Here is a 7,757-nt window from a genome sequence, read left to right as displayed (position 1 = left end):
TCCAGAGGAAAACCGGATTTCTCCACATCCTCACTGGAGCTCCGGAGGGAAACTGCACCTTGTACAGGAGCACTGCTCCAACTGAGCCACATCTGTCACTGCAGGAGGATGCAGCCACCATGGGATGGGACTGCTGCCAACACCCTGCCTGACGGGGTGTCAGGGTGTACTCTGACTGTGTCAGGGTTTGGAGTTTGTTTCTTTGTAGTGCTGTATTTCTATTTTAATTTCCCTAGTAAAGAACTGTTATTCCTAATTCCCATATCTTTGCCTGAGAGCCCCTTGATTTCAAAATTATAATAATTTGGAGGGAGGGGGTTTACATTCTCCATTTCAAAGAGAAGTTCTTGCCTTTCTCAGCAGACACCTGTCCTCCAAACTAGGACATCTGTAAATGCAATAGATGGTTTCAAACCACGGATCGTGGCCAGCCCATGGAAAACTCGCTCACGTTTCAGCCTGCAGGTTAACCTGGAGACTCGAGGGAAGGAGGGACTCCTGCCCCTGGTTCTGGGGTGGCTGCCAGAAGCTCCTGCTGCACTTTACACCCCCACAGACCATGGGGAAGGGAAAAAACACCTCACAGATTTTCAGCTGGTGAGTGCATCAGGAAAGCCTGTCCCTCTCTCGCTGCCACCTTTCACACCCAGAGTTACATTCTCTGAAACCTTTCACATGGCCTGAGAAAGGCCTGGCCAGTCATCTCTTTTCCCATAATAAGAAAGAGCAGAAGAAACTTTGCAGTTTATGGACACAATAATCTCATTAAAGCTTCACCATGGCTTCCAGAAGTTTTAATAAACCAGCTGGCTAATCACAATAATGTCCCTCCCCCCCTGCACTTTATGGAAAGATCCTGCGGTCAGGAAATATAAAACTCTCAACACGTTGACCACAGCAAGGATTACAGCCTCATGCAGTGACACTTTTCCAACTGGAGATCTTGTGTGCTGCACAAACCTCAAACAACCTCATAAACAAGTTCGAGGCAGACCTAAAGCCAGGCTTGCCAAGGAGAACATCAAGAGTGATTCTGTTAATGAGGTCTGGCTGGAGCTGAAACACCTCTCCTAAGTGTGTTATTTTTAATCAAGTCATTTCCAACAGGAACCTTTATGGGAGTGTGCACTGATTCATTTCTTAAAATTTACACTTGAAGGCCCCAGTTTGGGCCACTGATGTCACCAGAGGCTGTGATGGGTGGGTGTTGGAGCAGACACCACGCTCAGTGACTCAACACCCACAGCTCAGACCTGAATCCCAAAGCTGGGAATGCGATCTGAGAGCTCACCCCCACAACAGACAGGGATGTAAATCACAAATCAGAGAACTGTCTAAGGGCTGGAGCACTCCTATGGAGACAGGCTGGGAGAGCTGGGGCTGCTCAGCCTGGAGAGGAGAAGACTTTGGGATGACCTCACTGCAGACTCCAGTGCTTGAACGGGGCTTTTAAGAGAGAGAGAAAGACTTTTCACATGGGCAGATAGGACAGAACAAAGGGGAATGGGTTTAAATCCATTATCTCTCCTAAAATATGAGAGACAGTGCTATTTCCAGTCCACAACCACTTTTATTCAAGGTGTACCTGAACTTAGAGTTGTTTTTTTCCAGAAAAAAAATGAGATTTAATGCTAGTTTCCTGCTCCACTTATAAGATTTCAGGCCTCTGTCTCCCAGTAAAGCCCCTTAGACCACCAGAAAAAAAAAGAATCTCCCCCCCTCATGCTGCAATTAAGTGACTGTGAAACCAGGAGTGAGTCTGATTTCTCTTTGGACAGTCACTGTGCCCCTAGACCTGTCTTTGTATTGCAAACAGAGGTACGTGTCAAATGTGGAAACCACATCCAAAGACCCTCTGCTGCATTGCATGGCATTGTGTGTTCCTCCTGTGGCAGCAGAGCAGTGCCAGGCACCTGCAATAGGGTCAGAACAAAGTGTCACCCTAAAGATGCTGTGGAACTTGAGCTCATGACTTACCTGTTAGACCTCAAGACCTGAATCGTCCTGGGTCAAAAAATCCCCTTGCACAAAAAATGCACAGCACAAGGAAGGAGAAAATTCTGCAGTAGTGGTGAGACTGCTGGGGAAGTGCAATTTTATATGTCTGAAGACCTCAAAATTCTTCTCAGCATAAATTAAGCAGCAAAAAATAATGTTTTTATCTCAGCCCAACTTAGCAGCTTATCAGATACAGCCTGTTAGTTCATTGAGGGCATCACTAAGCATAAAAGACAATTCATAACATCTTCTTTGAGTCCTCTGGGTGTCTGTAAAGTCCACTGAGAAACAAAAATGTAGAAATTATATTCTTCCAACCAATCTGGGTACCCAGGTCAGGGTGATACAAAGCACCCACTGGAAGTTCTTTCCATCCATGTAGAGGGAACCTTTGCAATTTTTACAGGTGTCTCCTTATAGTCAAGTAAAATCTACTGAAATTAACTTCATATCAAACAACCAGAACATGGCTCTCTATCCCCATTTATGAACATTAAAAATGGGGGTTAAAGCAGCTGCTCCAGTGAGAAAATAGGGAATTTTTTCCTCATTCCCATGCCATGTCTCTCACTCAGCCACATTGCTTCTGTAAAGATTTTCTACTCCTGGAAATTTACTATTTCTGGATAATGGTTCCCAAGTAGTTGCTTAATTAAAGCCCCCATGTAGCCTGTTTTATTCCAGAATTCTGGAATAGCTATTCTGGTAAATTCTAAAGTGTCAAGAAGCCCTAAGGCACGAGAAGAGAAGTGTGTGCCTGTGTCAATGAGGAGCTGTTAAAAGGAAGGTGAAAATAATAGGAAACTTTCGATGCTGGTAGCATCACTTTAAATCATTCTGGCACACAAACAACTGGAGCTGCACAACTGGTTTGGAGGGGAAAAGAAGGATTGAATTCATGCACCTTCTTTTTTGATTCACACATGGTCTTCAAGGTTGCAGTTTAGTCATTATCTGAATTAACATTCCCAATTATTTCTAGGAGGCATCTCAGTCTCAGGTCTATGAGCTGTTGATTGTGTGTGTTTGATAGATGAAAATCAAGTTGTGCTAATTAGTTTTGATTTTACATGTAGTTTATGATGTGTTAGCTCTTTGCCTTGACTGGGTTAATGCAGCTCTTAGGAACACATGTTACATGTGAAAAAAATATATTTTCAAGTACCTCTGATACAAATATCCTCTAAGAGGCATTGGAAATTCCTTCTTTGTGCAAATTTTCCTGCTGTAAACTTACAGCTTAAACTACACATTACAAAAAGATATGCACTAGGAGCATGAACAGAGAAAAAGAAAATACATGCAGTATTTTATTTGAGCAAGAAGTCAACGTTTTGTAGACTAGCCCAGCGCAGTTCACTACTGGGTTCATTAATTGCATCCACTAATTTTGCAGCCCTTGTTGCTGGCACTGAGAGTGCTCTGCTCACACAGCACCCCCATCACACACACACACACAGACACACACTGACCTTCAGCTTCAATCACGCCCTCCTGCTGCACTAACATGTACTCACTCAGACACTTTCACATTGGGTTACGTGCCCAACTCCTGGCACTCACATTCAGTTATGTCCAGAGTGTTACACCCACCCTTAATTACAATCACACCCTCACCCTCCCCTTTCGGTCACACCAGCAGTGCTGCCCACCTCCCCCCACGCTCAATTATCATCAGATGTGATTAAACCTGCAGTTCTGCACCTCTAATCCTCCACTACCACTCACATCCACTTATGCTCAACAGCTCTCCCTGGGATGCACGTCTGCTCATCACATTCATGCATGGAAACACCAGGATTCTTTCATTTTGACACTGGAATGGATTTTTTTTCCTTAGTTTTCCTTTCAGTGGCACACAGAGCACCCACTTCCTACTTTCTGAAGAACAGAAAGCTCTGCTGTTCTGTGGGCTGTTGCCCTCTCAGAAAATCACCTTGAATCCTTATTAATATCTCCTGGAGAATGGGTGCTGTGGTGGTTTTAATTTTAGTTCCTGGTGGGACTTTAAATCAAGGCACCATTTTGCAAAATGCTGTGTGTTTGTGATACAAAAGGCAGTGCCAGCACTGCAGATTCAGGCTGTATCCATCTTTTGTCTGTAGATAGTAGTGGAGTTTATTATGGAGGAATGTAGTCACCTCCTCAATGCCCTGTTGCATCCGTGGGAATGTTACAAAAGCAAATTCTGATGTTCCCTAACACATGGACAAGTACTCAGCTCTGCAGTGACCTGTCCAAGCAGCCTGCAGGCACACGAGGTGATCCAGACAAGCAATCCCCTCTGCACGGCCTTCCTGAGCAGCTGCTGATGAGCAGGTGAAATCCCTCTCCTCCCAAATTCAGCAGAAGGGAATTTCAGTGACCACAGACCCAGAGGTGTCTAAGGCCAGGTTGGATGGGGCCCCCAGTGATGTGGTCTGGTGGAACATTCCCTTCACATGGCAGGGGAGTTGGAACAACAGAGCCTTCAAGGCTGCTTCCAACCCAAACCATTCCATGATTCCTTGCATCTATCACCTCACCCTTAAACCTTAAATCTTGTCTTCATGAGGACAAAACCCACCTCAGGTGTGTGAAGCCACACAAAGAGATCTGGGAGGCAATGGGGCTGGTTTCACCAGGTGCATTCAATTCGAGGAACACTAACCACAGCCATGAATATTAACAAAAGATCATTAAGAAAAGAGGATAGAAGATAATGTTGTGTTCAGATACTTTAGAGACATAAAGAGAGGTTTATCTGTACCAACCCATGTGCACCCACATGCACAGACATCACATCATTTTTTTCAGCATTTAAAACCCACAGTCAGTCTGAACCAGACTTAAGAGGAAATTCTGAGAATCTGAATTTCTAAAGCAGGTTTTGATTTAGGGAGATGAGGAAAAGCTCTGACTAAGAAGCCAAATTTCCAATTGTTTATTTCTGACAGAGACTTGGACTGGAGTTTTTATTAATCAGGACAAGATCCCAACAAAATTCACTCCTAGAAGGAGTGGCAGGTGGTGGGAGAAAGGAAAAAGAAGAGTAAGAAAAGAATAATAACAAAACCAAAACCTTCCAAACCTAGAAACCCTGCAGGACAAGACAGAGTCTATGGATAAATGCCTACCACCACAATAGGACACACATGGCCTGTTCAAAAATGCCTTTGCAGGAAGCCAGGCCACAAATAAAACAAGACACGTGGTGTGGGGTTGAATTGGCCACTTTTTTATTAAATAAACAATTGATCTGCATCAAGTAACTCTAAATCATTTAGGAGGTTTTTGCTGATCCTGACCAGAACTAATATGTCCAGATTGCCTGCACTTGGAATTATGATCATCTACCACCCATCAGAAATCCCAATTCTGTGCATCTCAGGGGACAGGAGAGCAGAGGAGAGACGAGGTAGGGAGGAACACAAAAAGAGGGAACAATCTCTTTTCATCATCCAAACATCTTCAGGGCTGCCCAAGCCTGAAGAGATGAAATCACAGAGGGGGGACACAGCAGTGTCAGTGTCACAGGGATGGCACTCCCCTCCCACACCCACCACTGTGTGCTCTGCCCAGCATCCAGTGTAGGGAGGACTGAAATACCACGGCTGCTCCTGACGTATAATTCTTGGCAAAACCAACAGAAGGAGGTTAGAAAAATATGAAGAAATACGAAAATATCAAAAGATAGAACAGAAATTGTAACACAACATAGAAAAAACAGAAAGTATTTCACCACAGCATTGTCATAATCAACAAAGATCACAATGACAAGACTGAAAGAATATTTTGATCAAATGCCTTGCAAAGCTCTTGTGTTTGAAGAGGGTGAGATTCAGGTTTGGCTGCTGTGAATGCTCCAGGTTCACTCCTGGATTGTGGTTTCAGAGAAGTTGTCTTGCTTCAAGGTTCTTGTATGACTTTTATAAGTCAGAGATATTTTGATTGACATTTTCCAAGCTGCTTTTGGCTGCTTGCTCCTCATTCTTTTTCATGACCCCGTGTTTTACCACCATTTGTTTAAAAACCATGCTAAGTGCCACCACTCCATAGTCACCACTCTCTCATCCTACAGAAATTGAAGCATTTTGGAAAATCCAATTTGACCCTGATGTAACTGAGATAACATCTGTGAGCTTCTGCCATACTTAAGGCAAGGTTAGGACAAGGGGCAAAGATCTGGGTTTAGAAGAGTGAAAACTTTGTGGTGACAGTAAGGATTACAATTCAATCATTTGCCAGGAGCATGAAAAAAATTGTAAATGTTGTCACTCTCTAGGAGGTGATCCATCACTGCCTATTTTGATTTTTCATCAAAATATGAAAAATGCCTTCAGAGTAGTATTTTTCTGGAGGCTTGATCCTCAAAGACCAGACCCAACCCTGAGGGCCCATTGAGATCTCAGCAGAGTTTCTGTGGCACCTCTAGCATCCCAGTGCTCAGTTAACTTTCTGTTGAGAGGGTTTTTGTGGATTTACAGCCAAAATGATCCATGTCTGATGTTTGTAGCGGGCTCATTTCCTATGGAGTAAGGGAAGGAAGAAAAATCATGAACAAAAACGATGGTCAGGATAGAGCAAAGAGAGCAACTTTGCAATAAAAAAAGATCCCAATCCACATTTTGGGTTCACACCTCTCTAAACAGCTTGTGGGAAAATAGTAACAGCGACAACAATAAACACAGGAGCAACAAAAAATGTGGAATCCCAATGCCTGTGCCCACAGTGAGAATAAAAAATGCAAAGCCTGGGCCACCTCGCCTTTAATTTCCTAACTGCTGTTTTGTAAGGCTGTGTCATGCTTCTCAGTTCAAACACGCTTTGGCTCTTTATTATTCATGGGCCTTTTTCTCAGTCAGTGGTGTTGAATAATAAAACAGCCCAGGATCAAATGGGCCAATTCTCCACGCCTGACACCAACTGCTACTGTTCGCTGGGCTCTGCCAAGCGTTGCCTCTGATAATGAGTGGGATTTGGTTAAACAGTAAATTAATGAATAATGAAATATCCAGGTTGATCAGTTAGAGAGCACGCTTGCTTTGCCCCCGGCCAAGTGCTCGGGGCAGAAATTACTCTCAAACGGCACTTGCCTGTGTGCTGGGCTGGATAACTATTTTACAGCCTATTGCTTGACAGGATGTTGGGAAGGGGGCGAGGGGAAGGGGGAAATCGGGGAAGCAGAGCGGGCAGGGCAATCTCCTTATCGCCCTGCATGGAGGGGAGAAGGGGCCGCTTGGGGGTTGTGCAGACCCCCCTAGAAAGGGGAGAGGGTTGTAGGGTGATGAGGCTGGGAAAAGGATGAGCTCCCTCTTAGGTCTTCTTCCCTCTTCTTATGGTTCTTTTATTATTATATCTGTGGTGGTATCATTATTATTATTATTATTATTATTATTATTATTATTATTATTATTATTATTATTATCATCATCATCATCATCATCATCATTATCATTATCATTATCATTATCATCATCATTATCATTATCATTATTATTATTTCCTAGTCAGGATTACCGATATCACTGCTGTTAACCCAAATTTTCCCCCTTCCCCATCACCGTTAATTCTCGCTTTCCATCAGCCCTGTGCGAGGGTGTTTCAGAGCGGGGCCATCCCTCCTGGCAGAGCCTAGAAAGAGCCTCCCGGAGCCTGTGCAGGTGTTTTGGGCAAATAAAAGAGCCTGTGAAAGGCTCTGCCTGCACGGGATGGGGCACGGAAACAAAAAGATGGAAAAAAGCAAGTGCGAAAGGAGAAAACAACCCGGAACCCTTCAT

This window comes from Catharus ustulatus, chromosome 3 (genome assembly GCF_009819885.2).
Source record: "Catharus ustulatus isolate bCatUst1 chromosome 3, bCatUst1.pri.v2, whole genome shotgun sequence".
Taxonomy (NCBI): Eukaryota; Metazoa; Chordata; class Aves; order Passeriformes; family Turdidae; genus Catharus; species Catharus ustulatus.
This window is presented reverse-complemented; position numbering follows the sequence as displayed.